This window comes from Mercenaria mercenaria, chromosome 5 (assembly GCF_021730395.1).
Source record: "Mercenaria mercenaria strain notata chromosome 5, MADL_Memer_1, whole genome shotgun sequence".
Taxonomy (NCBI): domain Eukaryota; kingdom Metazoa; phylum Mollusca; class Bivalvia; order Venerida; family Veneridae; genus Mercenaria; species Mercenaria mercenaria.
Window position 1 is genome coordinate 17,068,077 of NC_069365.1, and position 15,777 is coordinate 17,083,853.

The window sequence follows — 15,777 nt, forward strand, 5'->3', positions numbered from 1 at the left end:
GGAAAGTTTCATGGTGTTCAGCTCCTTAATTTGCTCCCTAATGATACATTGGCCAATGACAGACGTAGAATCACACAGTCAGTTGTACTGGACTGTTTGTCATCTAGATTAGAAAATTTGACAACTGATGAAATATTCCTGGCTTGTAATGTTTTTGATCATAAAAACTGGCCACTAGCTACTGAGAGAGATGCTCTTTTGCAGTATGGCAATGGTGATGTCAGGGTTATCTACAGGCATTATCAAACAGTTTTAACCAATGCTGACTGTAACTTGGTCAATGCACTTAGCCAATGGGCTGATCTGAAGTTTCATGTATCTGGAAATGCAAGATATACCAACAAACATCCACTTTTAGTTTGGCAGCTAGTTAGTCAAATGGACCAAGATAAGGGTGACTATAAAGATATACTTAAAATAATACATCTGACAAATGTCTTGCCATTGGCTAATGCCTCATGTGAGAGAGCATTTTCCACAATGAAGAGAATAAAGTCTGACTGGAGGTGTAGGCTAGGAGCTAAAGTCCTTGACACTTTGATGCGAATCAAAGTTGCTGATGTTGCCCTTAGAGAGTATGACCCAACACCTGCTGTGACAAGATGGTGGTTGTCTGGACAAAGACAGAAAAGCCCAAATACTCTACCATATGGAGCCAGAAACTGAGATGCAGTTTCTAGGCCAAACTATTGCAAGTTCATGTATCTGGCACTGCCAGACCTGCGTTCACTGTCACAGCAAGTTTTGGGTCATGTACATTACAATGGCCATGATAACAGTGTATTGTACTATTAATTTAGTTAATATTTTGGTGGTTTAGAATTAATGTTTGATAATAAAGTGACAAGTCGGGAAAATGCAAGTTGTTTTTTCATTTAGCAAGTTAAAAAAAATACCACTTGCGAAAAAATGCAAGTAGAAAATCTGGCTAAATTCGAACCCTGAAAGTATTTTCAGTGTTAGTTTATGGAGTTAGTTGGTGGGATCAGCACAAATGGGACACAGGAACGTGTCTCCTATTCTGATTACCCTCACTGTTACATACAAAATGATAAGTGTACCCATCCCTTACATATTATCAGCATAAGGTCTAAATGACCCCCTAGTGGGCACATGATTCTGAAAAGAAACAGAGAAAAAAACTTTTCTACTACTATTAAAAATTTGATTAACCAATTGATTAAGAAAACCTCGTAAGGTACACTGGTCTATAAGTGGTAGCTTTTTGTGTGAAGTATACTTTTGCAAAATTTTATAGTGGGGGCGAAGCCTGTAAAATAGCCTAATCTGTCGGACGACCAGAGCTTTCAGAATGAAAACATTGGATTTATTCCTAAAAACACATATTTTGGACGTGAAATTTTGGGAATAGTGAAAAAAAAAAAAAAAATGTAACTGTATGTAAGTTTCTATCATTTGCTTACCCTTTTAATTTCAATTTTTCTTCAAAACTACCAGCGTGACATTTGTATGGTGTTTGTAAACAAAGCATGCATGTGGGAAACCGGAAGAGGCGTGTTTTCCAGGAAAACTAAAACATTACCGGGGCCGGCCGAATACGGGTTGTGTCCGAAAATAGGTTGTCGCGGGATATTTTGTCTCATAAACCATTTGAATGAGATAATAACTATTTTATATTTGATATTCACATATTTTGAACAATTGTTATTGGTTTTATAGCTATTTCTAGCTATATATAGCTAGATTTAGCTATATAGCTAATTTGTGACTTTTCTGGGACCTGTTAAATAAATTGTAACAATAATCTATTCATTAAAGAAAAAAGAAAAACGGGGGTGTAGGGGCGGTAGCCCCCATAAGAATAAATAAGGAGTGCTTATTTAATGTGCATACCGGTAAAGTGCAGGTGTCCAAAACTGAGCACATGTCTTGATCATCCAACGACTTCTCTTACCATTTCAACATGTTTGAAAAATTCCCATACTCTATCAATGCTCAAAAAAACTAAAGACAACTTACTTCAAATTTACTACGCAGAGCCGGGACACAGACGATATCGTTAGCGGTTAAAATAGAAATACTTGCTTAGAAAGTCAGCAGCCGCGATGGTCGAGATAGTACAGACGCTGGGTTTGAAAGAACTGTTTTGGGCAGGCACTTCGGGAATTCTTTTTTCTTTTTCTAATATAATATTTTCATTTTCTTTTTAAACAATATATTCTCAAGACAAAAAAAATACCTAAAAAAGGGAAAACAAGAGCTGTCTCCATGGGATGACACATGCCCCCGATGGCACTTTGAATGAATAGTTATGGCCGATGTTAGAGTTTAGGACCTTTGACCTACGGAGCTGGGTCTTGCTCGCGACACGTCGTCTTACTGTGTCACACATTCATGCGTAGTTATTTTAAAATCCATGCATGAATGACAAAGATATGGACCGGACACGCCCATCAATGCACTGTCATGAAAAATGACCTTTAACGTCTAAGTGTGACCTTGACCTTTGAGCTACGGACCTGGGTCTTGCGCGCGACACGTCGTCTTACTGTGGTACACATTCATGCCAAGGTATTTGAAAATCTATCCATGGAGGACAAAGATATGGACCGGACACGCCCATCGATGCACTATCCTTTAAAGTCTAAGTGTGACCTTGACCTTTGAGCTACGGACCTGGGTCTTGCGCGCGACACGTCGTCTTACTGTGGTACACATTCATGCCAAGTTATTTGAAAATCCATCCATCGATGACAAAGATATGGACCGGACACGAAAATTGCGGACAGACTGACAGACCGACAGACGGACAGACGGTTCAAAAGCTATATGCCTCCCTTCGGGGGCATAAAAAGATCGCCCATAGCGCAGAGCGAACCCGCGGCTCTGTCCAAAAGTATGCTCAGAGAACCAGCGTCTGTACTCTCTCGGCCACTGCGGCAGTTGACGTCATGGACGAGTATTTTTATTATAACCACTAACGATATTGCCTGTGTCCCGGCTCTGTGTAGTAAATTTGACATCAAGCTGGGATCTATTCTCCTATTCCTTGGACAAGCTAGTTTGTGTTTAAAACTCTCAGAGTAAGTTGTCTTTAGTTTTTCTGAGCATTGATAGTATATGGGAGATTTTTTAAACTTATTGAAATGGTAACAGAAGTTGTTGTATGATCGAGACATGTGCTCAGTTTGATTTAAAAAGCGAAAATATATTGGTTGAAGGTTGGCAGGGGCGGATTGGGAGGGGGGGGGACATGTTCTGACCCCCAAGTGTCTGTGGTTTTAGGTGACTTGATTGAAACCTTAAGTTTTTGTCTGGTAAATACAATTCCTATCCTGACAAGTTTTTCAAGTTTTCAGATATTTCATCTACCAGAGGACATTCACTCAAGCTCTATAAATCAACTCTTAAGAAAGGACTCCTTCCTCAGAATTTTTTTTTCTCCATCAGAATAGTAAATGCATGGAATGGATTGCCCAAACGGGTTGTAAGTGCTCAGACAGTTGAAACATTCAAAAAAAGATTAGACCACCACTGGAATGTAACTAAGAGACATGGGACACTAGAAGCTTTGCCTAGGCATTCTTCCACAGGGCCTCCTCTGGGTTTTTGATACTTGTCGCCAACCTTTTTGCCAATAAAAAAAAGGGGGAGGCACTTTTGAGCCAAAGTTCTGAGCCACTTTCAGAGTTCTGCCGAGGATTTCAGCATGATGAGCCCGTGGCTCATCTACCTTGAAAACATGGGGCCATTCTGGAACTTTTTGGGCCATTCAAAAAGAATCAAATTTTACATTTAAAAAACTTTACCTTTGTTATAAAAAACTTTACCTTTCTTATGCTTTAAAAAGTATAAAGTTTTTTAAATGTAAAGTTATACACAAAGTACATGTCATTAATTCTCTTTTCCTTAGAACTTAACCATGGATGTATGCTCAACCAATAAGTTCTTCTGAAAGCTCTGTTTGCCAGACGTTTTACTCTTACTTTTTTGCTTTACGCAAATTACTTGACTGGGTGGGGGTCGGATCAGTCTGTGATTCTGAGGTTGTTGTTTAATGTTCAGCGATATCTATAGTTAAATCGTCGCTTTTGTTCAATGTATCATTTTTAGCTGGACTATTCAAAGAATAGTCTAGCTATTCTACTCACCCTGGCGTCGGCATCACACCTTGGTTAAGTTTTTGCATGCAAGTACTTACAGCTATCATTTAAAGGCATATAGCTTTGAAACTTATTTATTCTTTTTCTAGGTCAATTACCAACCTCACTGGGTCAAGTTCCATAACTCTAACATGTATTTTGCGCAAATTATGCCCCCTTTTGGACTTAGAAAATTCTGGTTTAAGTTTTACATGCAAGTTACTATCTCCAAAACGAATGCAGATATTGAATTGAAACTTCACATGCATCTTCGGGGTTATAAAACTAGTTGATAGCACCAAGTCCCATAACTCTGACCTTTATTTTGGCCAAATTATGCCCCCTTTTGGACTTAGAAAATCCTGTTAAAGTTTTGCGTGCAAGTACATACAGCTATTACTAAAAGGCATATAGATTTGAAACTTATTTTTTTCTTTTTCTAGATCAATTACCTACCTCACTGGGTCAAGTCCCATAACTCTGACATGTATTTTGGCCAAATTATGCCCCCTTTTGGACTTAGAAAATTCTGGTTAAAGTTTTGCGTGCAAGTACATACAGCTATTACTAAAAGGCATATAGATTTGAAACTTATTTTTTCTTTTTCTAGATCAATTACCTACCTCACTAGGTCAAGTCCCATAACTCTGACATGTATTTTGGGCAAATTATGCCCCCTTTTAGACTTAGAAAATCCTGGTTAAAGTTTTACATGCAAGTAACTATCTCCAAAACTACTACAGATATTAAATTGAAACTTCACATGTGTCTTCGGGGTTATAAAACTAGTTGATAGCACCAAATCCCATAACTCTGACATGTATTTTGGGCAAAGGGGTAAGTTCACTAATGGTCAAAATTTGCCCAATCTCAGAAATGAATAAATTACACACATGTGATAGAGCAATATATATTCTGTTCAAATACCTGACTCATTTCCAGCTGAAGGACATCATAATGGTTGCTATGGCAACAATGCTAACTGCCTTAAAATCCGTTTTTACTGCAAAATTGGCATTTAATAATGTGTTACTAAACAACAAACACTGCTGTTATAAAAACTAACAACACAACACTGTTGAATTGCAAGTTGATTCGATTTCCATCCTATCTTGGACTATGTTGCTATGGTAACCATGCATATTTGAGACAAAACATTGTTTTAGTTCTCAATATTACAATTTACAACAGTAGATGCTGTATACAAAATTAAGCAGACTATAACTTGTCATGAACTTATTATCAGAATAATTTGTAAAATAGCAGACAGTCAAATAATTTGATGTTGTCATGGTAACAACAATGTCAGTATCATTGAATATTTCACTTAGAGCTAAATTACCCGTTTTTCTCGATCCTAGGACCTTCAGTACGTGAAGCGAGCGGTCTACTACTGAGTCACATGGACCACCAACAGTTACGCGTGTAAAACTAATGAATGTTTCTCATTGCAGAGTTGGTGCAGCCGTTTTGCGCATGTGCTAAATAATTATCCATGGAGCGCATGGGAAAATTACTCTTTTTTTTTTTTGCATGTCCGCACGCATTTAGTGTATAAAATGCATAATAAACTGACTCAAGCTTAGGGTTAGTATCACCATGGATACAAAATATATACTTTTAAGATATTTTCGATCAAATTTAGTTATTTGGTATATACCGGAGTCTGTAATATATCTCAGGTGCACCAACTCTGTATTAAGTCACAGCCAAAACTAATATATATTTCTAACTGGCTTTACCTATAGCAGTCGTCTGTCATTTCCGGCGGAAAAACAATTTGTGTGCGTTTTTATATGGTGTTCGTTATTGGGGTGTAATATTGTAAGATATTTTTATACGTATTTACATTTTAAATGGAATTAGGGCGATTCCAGAATTAACTGTATGTGGGTCGGCAATCGAATTTTTTATTGACGGGTGGTGGGGTCCATCGGAAAATTATAATTATGGGTGGTAGAGTCCATCAGAAAATCATAATTATGGGTGGTGGTCCTCAGAAAAATCGTCTTCATGGGTGGTAGGTTGATTGTAAAAATATTAAAAATATGGGTGGATGGATGTTTGATCACCTCTCTTAATAACTTACGGATATCATTTTCCTTTCTTTTTAGCTAGAAGTCGCTACTTTATTGACCGCGATACACGGAACGCAATTTTTACATCACTGATGTAAAAAATATAATCATTTTTATTTCTGTTCATTAAATATTTCATTTTTTCTGTCTCGTTCCCGTTGAATTTACAGTCAGCGTCCTTAATCGCCGAAAGTTTGTCCATCAACATTTCCTGACGTAATAGAATCGTGTCACCGATTATGTACGATATCTCGCACTTGTGTAGAATTCAATAAAACCCGTGAAAACCGATTGATAATTCCATTTTTCCCGCCTTTCATTCACACTCATGTACTCTGACAAGCTTCAAAGTTTTAAAGTTTCAAAGTTTATTGGTAAAGTCAAGGCCCGTAAAGGGCATCTGACAACAACAGCATGAAATGTTAAACAGTAACAAAATAATGAAAATGGCAAAAAACAACAATGATGGCATGATAATTGAGTGTGACAGCAAGAATTATTGTTGATTATTGCATGTTTTCAGCGAAAGTTTGGAAAATAGAATGGTGTATTGCCAGTAACTTTCACAATGGAAACAAAAAACTAAAGGACGAGACAATTTTCAATGAAATAGACAATTTGGATAAAACATGCAATAAAAGGAAAAGAAGTTTGCCTGCTGTACATGCGAAACCCAAACATCCCTACCCACAAGCACCACATCCCGCATCCCCACTCGTAGCTAAGCACGTGATGATTGTTATGCCACCGGTTATGGATGTTTCTCATACGCCGTGAAAAGAAATAAAATGAAGCTAAATGAAACCAAGGCAGGCCGAAACGAAAACATGCGTGAATTGAGTAAAAAAAATTGCATTATGATCAATCGAATTTTTTCATGCTCGCACAAATGTTTTAAACGGGCGTAAAGATTCTACTTAAAATCGTATATTAATAAATCAATGGTACCGATATCATTATCCGATGCCGACGTAAATAACATATCGTCATCATCCATATTAAGGACATATTTGCCTCGGGTATTTCAATATATTTGTGAAGCACTAGCCGATTTGGAAACCTTATTTACAAGAAAATATGTAAGTCGCTAAGAAAACCAACATCATAATATTCCCAACAATAATTCTCGTTTATAATTATGGGAAGTCACTAATGTCGCACACATTCATATTTACTGCAGTATTACGCAAATGTTTTCTTTATTACTGTTACATATGGCCTTACATGTAATTGAACTGTTTAAACTGTTCATGCGCGGTTTATCTATTTTTCTGTCGAATTGTTCAGTTAATTCACATGCGTATCACTGTAAAGTTAAACTATACAAATAGTGAACATCAATTCCTTTAAAATACTTGCATGATTTATGCTGAGCATGATAAAAGACAAACGCCACGTGTACATTTGATTTGCAAGGTGAACTTATCTTCTAATAGTTTCCAATCATATTTTGCCTACAGATTAATGCAAATGTTAGACAGACCTATCATAAATAAGTGTATCCTTGCAGTTTGTAGTATTAATGACAAAGCCAGCATCGTAAAAAAACAACACTTTTTTAAAACTTATTTTACGTGGAAGTAAAATAAATGTGACCTGCGTAATATGTCATATCTTTTCCTAAACATTACCTTTTCTAATTATTTTCATTATACGTTAAACAGTATGTGGACAGAAAGATCACGAGTTGTTACTTTAGCGTTTAGCCATTTAAAGGCACTGACCTCCCGATTTTCGCTTTAAGTTTGGTCATATCTTGAACATTAGAACACGAGTTTTTGTTTCTAATCTGTCTTAAAATGCAAAACAAGAGAGAGAGAGAGAGAGAGAGAGAGAAAAATAACATGCTCGAGTTGGGAATCAAACCCGGGCCGCCGGGGCAATAACAGTTTTCCTGCGGTCCTGAAACCACTGAGAAATATGCTCGTAACGGTCGTAAGATAAATATAAAGGCAGTTTACCTACACTATACCAATATTTTGAATGAAAAAAAAATCGCAAAATCTACTAATTCTTAGGTGTTTCTATAACATAATCTGTCAGTATCTAAGTTTCAAAAAAAGTAGTTTTCTGATATCAATTTTTTTTTTCTTTTTTGTTGTCGTACGATCTGGAGGTCAGTGCCTTTAAAACAAGTTTATTAAAACATGTACTGTGTGAAATCATAATTTGAAAACCGTTTGACAAAATTTCCATAAATCTTGTCCAAAGAAATGACAAGTCTTAACGGCGTCTGGGTGTGATACGTGTATGTTTTAATGACTCGACAAGATTCTTCCGAAACCATATTTTAGTAGAAACTGCTAGACTGATATATACATTTTCGTACATTGTTCGGAAGATTTTCCTAGTGTTTGGCTGAACACACCTGCATATGTGAATATGGAAACGTGAATAATAAAAGAATGAATATGCGTAAATATCGGGCCTTCTTAATACAACCGGAGTCAGACGTTTCTTCTTTGTATTTTGACGGGAAAACTGCACGTGCTTCAATGATGCTACTTCGGTAATGACCGCGTGCTTATAGAAAATTACGTATTGGCGTTATATTTTCGCGTCACCAGAAACGTTACTGTGTTAAAACTTTCATGTAATTGTAAAAAAAATGCTCTATAACCAATCGATAATGCACCTGTCAATATTTTGCCCGCCTAGGGGGGCGGCGGGCCAACCCAGGGGAATTTGACATTTCAAAAATTTTGTTGTCTAAATCCCCACCCTAGAGCCTGGTTGGTACATCAAATGTTTGTCAGATTCCCGCCTGTCGGGAATGGTCTTCTGTCTAAAGTCCCGTGTATGCCCGCCGCTCCCCCGGGCGGGCAAAATATTGACAGGTGCATAATGCATGCTTAAAAGCTTGAATTTATAACGTGTCTGTTACTCTGTATAAGATCTACGTCCGTGACAGGCTCTTATAACATTTTCATTCGAGTTCTTTATATTATATTTATGTGTTCAACTTTTAAAAAGAAAGGATGTTTACGTTTAAACACTAACAGGCATGTGATGACGATTGTTTCACCGGTAAACGAACATGTTTACGGATGAGCTTATAATAGATCAGGTGGGTGGGGTATAGACATTTTTTCTGCTCCAATCCTTCCACCTGGAAACGTATTTTATCAAATGGCAGCATCAGCGCATTTGTGTACCAAACTTAAACATACACCATTTTGTTGGTATTTAACTAACCTTTCACTGATACAAATATTTTTTTGGTACACGGATGCGCTGATACTGAATTATTCACCTGAATAGTGAAAAATAGCGAAAATTTAGCTTTTTTGGCGAAACTAGGGTTAGACTGAAGCGATGTAAATATTCACATACTGTGGAGAGAACTGGTCTATTGATGTTTTTTAGAAGCTCTAATGTTACTCTATTTGATAGAAGACGTAAATGATATTTCTTTAAGTATTTAATGTATTTGAAATTACAGGGCAAAATAGTAGGGTTAGTGAACTTACCCCTTATGCACCTTTTGGACTTAGAAAATCCTGGTTAAAGTTTTGCGTGCAAGTACATACAGCTATTACCAAAAGGCATATAGCTTTTAAACTTATTTATTCTTTTTCTAGGTCAATTACCAACCTCACTGGGTCAACTTTCATAACTCTTAACATGTATTTTGAGCAAATTATGCCCCCATTTGGACTTAGAAAATTCTGGTTAAAGTTTTACATGCAAGTTACTGTCCCCAAAACTAATGCAGATATTGAATTGAAACTTAACATGTTTCTTCAGGGTTATAAAACTAGTTGATAACATCAAGTCCCATGACTCTATGTATTTTGGTCAAATTATGTCCCCTTTCGAACTTAAAACTCTTTTGATATTTAACATTTTGGGTAATAATTTCCTGCTTCTGTGACAATATTTCAAATAGTCGAGCTTGGCTGTCTTACGGACAGCTCTTGTTATTTGTATCTTTCCCCAGTGTAACTAAAGTCTAGTTCATTTTCCTAGGGGCAGGAGGACTGAAAAATTCGTGCATAATCGCTTTTCCTTTCGGTGCGGTCTCCATTTTGATACAATCATGGTGCAATTATCACGACACATTATATTTTCAATCTGTCACAGTGATCTCCCCTGGAGGTATGTCTATCTACCTTGCAAGACTGGCAAACTAGCGATCATTATAGGGTTTGAGTTTCAGATTTTCTGGCGCATCAAAGGCCCACCGACGCGAAATTTCGTGCGCCATTCATATTTTTTCGCGCTAATGGCACAAAAACGCAGCCTTTGCAGAACTCTGAAACTGAAACTGAAACTGGTTTATTTGCTTAAACGCCTATTTCTACATTTAAAACATATTCAATGGCGTTTTACAATACAAGTTGAAATAAAATATTAAATATAAAATATTTTAAATAAGATTAATTAAAAGGAATCAAAATAGCAATTATTAATTTAAAGTCAATGATAATACTATATTTTAAAATATTACTAACATACAATTATCACAGACAAACATTAAATTTCTATCACTGTCACCAGCATCATTGTTTAAAACTCAGTCAAAACTTAGAATAATGCAAAGTAGTCTCTGAAGAAATGCGTTTTCAACGTTTTCTTAAAGCAGTCAATTGAAGAACTTTGTCTGATGTTCAACGGCAAATTGTTCCACAACTTTGGCCCTATAGTACTAAAGCTTCTATCACTAAAAGTTTTTCGCTTGTTGAAAGGGACGATGTAACAGTCAACTGATGACTCCGAGGATCTGAGGGAGCGCTGGGGGATTTTCGGTGTTAAGAACTCTGACTTTTATTTCTCTTAGTTGGCTGTCTTTGTGTGCTTGGGAACTAAATTATTGTGAATAATTACATTAGGAATAATAACAAGGTGTATTAAATAATTGTATAAGTAAAAACAATTTGTGCCTGGATACAAATGTCACAAAACATTTCCTTAGTTTTAGAATCATATCTAAAACAAAGACAAATATCAAACAGGGAATACCACATACCAAAAACGCAGCCTCCCCAAAACGAAACCCACAGCACACAGACGCGTACACCACAAACACACACATACACGCGCACACACACAAAGCCAACACATTGGGACAAAACGAACAAACAAAGGAACACAGTTGGGCACCGCCTAGGAACGGTCAGTGGCAAAAACACCACTGGGGAGCTTAAACCGGTGCGCACCCAACCTCACTCTTACCCCTACCATGTTCCAAAGACACGGGACAGTGTAAATAAAAGTAATCCCCGCCAGGTGAATCTCTAACACACGTAATGGAAACAAAAAGGCATGGCATGTAAAACACAAAAATGCTCGTGTATAAATATATAAAAAGCAAACCTTTAGAACCAAAAACGTATGTACTCAATGCCTTTTCAGAAGACAGAGCAACAAGAGAAACACCCTTAAGGACTCGACGAATCAGGCCAGAAGACAGATATCAAAACAGTTCAGTCCTGGTAGGATTTAAAAACTGCTTATCATAGAGTCCTCCCCCTCTTCCGTCAGACACAATCAAAGAGGGAAGCGTAGTGTCCAACTGTAAACGGGTTGAACACTAAACATGCGGTATGTCTCAAAACAGTTGGGTCGTAACCTCTTTTAATAAAAAGTTTTATAATTTTACCAAATCCATGAATTACAAATTTTCCAGGACTCATCAAATTTTCTGATAGGAGAATTTTGTATTTTTAATATTTTAAACGGTTGAGTTAAACAATCTTTTAGAAGCCATGGCAGAACCGGACCCTTAGCCACTGCCTTTACCCTTTGGCAACATAGTTGTAGTGTCTGCCTATGGATCACAAGAACCTGAAATTAATCCCTGATAAGAACCTTGGTATTTTTTCCCATAGGTTTACTTTAGTGGCAGTGAGGATGTTTGATTCATGAAGAATCAGTCTGGAGAGCTTGTGAGCTCTGAAAAGAAAAGGTGGAGCATTGTAGTGATAGTAGGTTTATATGCCACTTCCAACAGCCATACAGATGGTTTAAGACTTTAGCAGTGTGTTAGAACTTAGAATGTCTATTTATGGATCATAAGGTCTGTGATTTGATGCCTGGTAGGGATGTTTGTTTTCTCTCCTCCAGGTTTACTTTATTTGCATCAACCGTGATTGAACGTCTGTTTTTAAATAAAAGCTAAAGGCTTTGTACCTCAGTACCAGTCACATTGCCTCAAGAGAAAATATTTGTTTATAAATGTAGGTCTAACAATCCAGATAACACCAGATCACTACCAAATAAAATTAAATTCTGTCATACAGAATGACTTCGTAAGGATTATTGCGTAAACACTATGAAGGCATTACATATAAATGCAGAGTTGTGAACCTTAGTCAAGAACTTTTTGCCTTCTAAGAATATTAGTGTGTGGTTGTCCCTGTTTGTTTGAAAAGCGGACATGTACTGGGTCAAGTTGATATATATTTAGGAATGTCTGCAAGGCAAGCATCTTGGTGAAGTCTGAGGATCAAAAGACATATGTATCCATACACTGGATGACTCTGTTAACAGCATGTAGAGATGATGAAACTTAATTTATGTGTTTATCAGCAAGGTAATCTCCACATCTATTTCATTGTTGATTGACATATATATTACAGTGAAACATCGCTCGCTCGAGCATCGATGACTCGAGTACCCGGGCTCGCTCGAGCAATTCATTTGGTCCCAGACGATTTCCTTCTATTTTCTATGTGAAATTACCATGGCTGGGTCGAGCATCGATAACTCAATCGCTCGAGCATGACACCTGGTCTCTGTGTATTAATTTACTCTTTGTTGCTTTTGCCAAACTCAAGCAGAGGTGTCAAAATATTTCATACCTTCAGTGGTCAGAATGTATCGGTTAATTAAAAATTTCCACACACCATGAGAATTACGTGGTCTGTTCTAGGACTATCCTAAATGTTTGTTTGTCAGTATATTTGATCTGATAATGAGATTAATTCTTGATAAAAGGTTGAAGAAGTTTTATTGATCAGATATCGATCAATTACTGAAAACTTCTTTTCTGCGGGATCAAGAAGACTGTTATTCGATCTTAGTATTTTAATCAGCAGTTGTTTTCATGCAAATGAAGGAAATAATATAGCCTTTTGATAAAACTGAGACGATAATTTTGATATGCCCTTGTTGATAAATAAAACTAAATAGTCTTAGTTGTTTCTTCACATGTGCCATTTACAAATTACATATTGAAACGTTATAATAGAAAACGTTTGTAATACGTTTTTTTTTTTTAAATGTCACAAATATTTTATTATTACGTATCACCGTTTACGCTGCAAATGGTCCCGATGACAATTGGTATTGGTAAAACAAACTTCAATTTTCTTCGTATGTTGGTCAATTTTTGGGTCGCTCTAAATCATGGATAACCTCGAGCATTTTGCTCATCCCCTTGCGACCTTGAGCGAGCGGTGTTTTACTGTATTCTGAATTTAGATTGTTTTATTGATTTTTTAGCTCACCTGTCACAAAGTGACAAGGTGAGCTTTTGTGATCGCGTGGCGTCCGTCGTCCGTCCGTGCGTGCGTGCGTAAACTTTTGCTTGTGACCACTCTAGAGGTCACATTTTTCATGGGATCTTTATGAAAGTTGGTCAGAATGTTAATCTTGATGATATCTAGGTCAAGTTCGAAACTGGGTCACGTGAGGTCAAAAACTAGGTCAGTAGATCTAAAAATAGAAAAACCTTGTGACCTCTCTAGAGGCCATATTTTTTATGAGATCTTCATGAAAATTGGTCAGAATGTTCACCTTGATGATCTCTAGGTCAAGTTCGAAACTGGGTCACGTGGGGTCAAAAACAAGGTCAGTAGGTCTAAAAATAGAAAAACCTTGTGACCTTTCTAGAGGCCATATTTCTCAATGGACTTTCATGAAAATTGGTCAGAATGTTCATCTTGATGATATCTAGGTCAAGTTCGAAACTGGGTCACGTGGGATCAAAAACGAGGCCAGTAGGTCTAAAAATAGAAAAACCTTGTGACCTCTCTAGAGGCCATATTTCTCAATGGATCTTCATGAAAATTGGTCAGACTGTTCACCTTGATGATATCTAGTTTAAATTTGAAACTGGGTCACGTGCGGTCAAAAACTAGGTCAGTAGGTCTGAAAATAGAAAAACTTTGTGACCTCTCTAGAGGCCATATTTTTCATGGGATCTTTATGAAAATTAGCCAGGATGTTCACCTTGATGATATCTAGGTCAAGTTCGAAACTGGGTCACGTGCGGTCAATAACTAGGTCAGTAGATCTAAAAATAGAAAAACCTTGTGACATCTCTAGAGGCCATATTTTTCAAGAGATCTTCATGAAAATTGGTCAGAATGTTCATCTTGATGATATCTAGATCAAGTTTGAAACTGGGTCACGTGGGGTCAAAAACTAGGTCAGTAGGTCTAAAAATAGAAAAACCTTGTGATGTCTCTAGAGGCCATATTTCTCAATGGATCTTCATGAAAATTGGTGAGAATGTTCAGCTTTATGATATCTAGGTCAAGTTTGTAACTGGGTCATGTGCGGTCAAAAACTAGGTCAGTAGGTTGAATAAAATAGAAAAACGTTGTGACCTCTCTAGAGGCCATATTTTTCACGAGATCTTCATGAAAATTGGTGAGAATGTTCACCTTGATGATATCTAGGTCAAGTTTAAAAGTGGGTCACGTGCCTTCAAAAACCAGGTCATTAGGTCAAATAATAGAAAAACCTTGTGACCTCTCTAGAGGTCATATTTTTCAATGGATCTTCATGAAAATTGGTCAGAATTTTTTATCTTGATGATATCTAGGTCACATATGCTCAAAAACTAGGTCACTATGTCAAATAATAGAAATAACGATGTCATACTCAGTTCAACACTGGGTCATGTGGGGATAGGTGAGCGATTCAGGACCATCATGGTCCTCTTGTTTTTATTGATATCACCATTATTTGTTTGCATACACTGGAATGTTCAATGCATCCAGCATTAATTGTGAAAAACATTACAGTTACACTTTTGTAAGAAAGATATATAAATCATAATGTTAGCCCAGTCAGCCTGCATTGCAATGACAGTGGTCTAAAACGGTAATAGAAATGGTGTGGATTGCTGATAATTTGCAAATATAGTTGTATGTAAGTCGGTACCCACTAATGGAAAATGGAATGGATTGAAACTTCACACACATATTGTATGTCATGATCTGACATGCAGTGCACAGGTTCCATAACTCTACTTTGCATTTTTATGCCCCTTTTTAGCTCGACTTTTTGAAGAAAAAGTAGAGCTGTTGCACTCGCCCTGGCGTCGGCGTCGCTGTTGGTTAAAGTTTTTGATAATGTCAAATATCTCAGTTACTATCAAAGCTATTGACTTGAAACTTAAAATAGTTATTTACTATCAAAGTCTACACCAGGAGAAGCAATCCCCATAACTCTGCTTTGAATTTTGACAGAATTATGCCCCTTTTTAACTTAGAAATTTTGGTTAAAGTTTTTGATAAAGTCAAATATCTCTGTTACTATCAAAGCTATTGACTTGAAACTTAAAATACTTATTTACCATCAAAGTCTACACTAGGAGAAACAATCCCCATAACTCTGATTTGAATTTTGACAGAATTATGCCC

At 36.9% G+C, this 15,777-nt stretch overlaps 1 protein-coding gene across 6 annotated transcripts in view; it reads left to right on the top strand.

Moving 5' to 3' along the window:
• Positions 1 to 15,777, top strand: part of LOC123556569 (probable phospholipid-transporting ATPase IA) — a 153,712-nt gene that overhangs the window by 3,298 nt on the left and 134,637 nt on the right. The window lies entirely within an intron of this gene.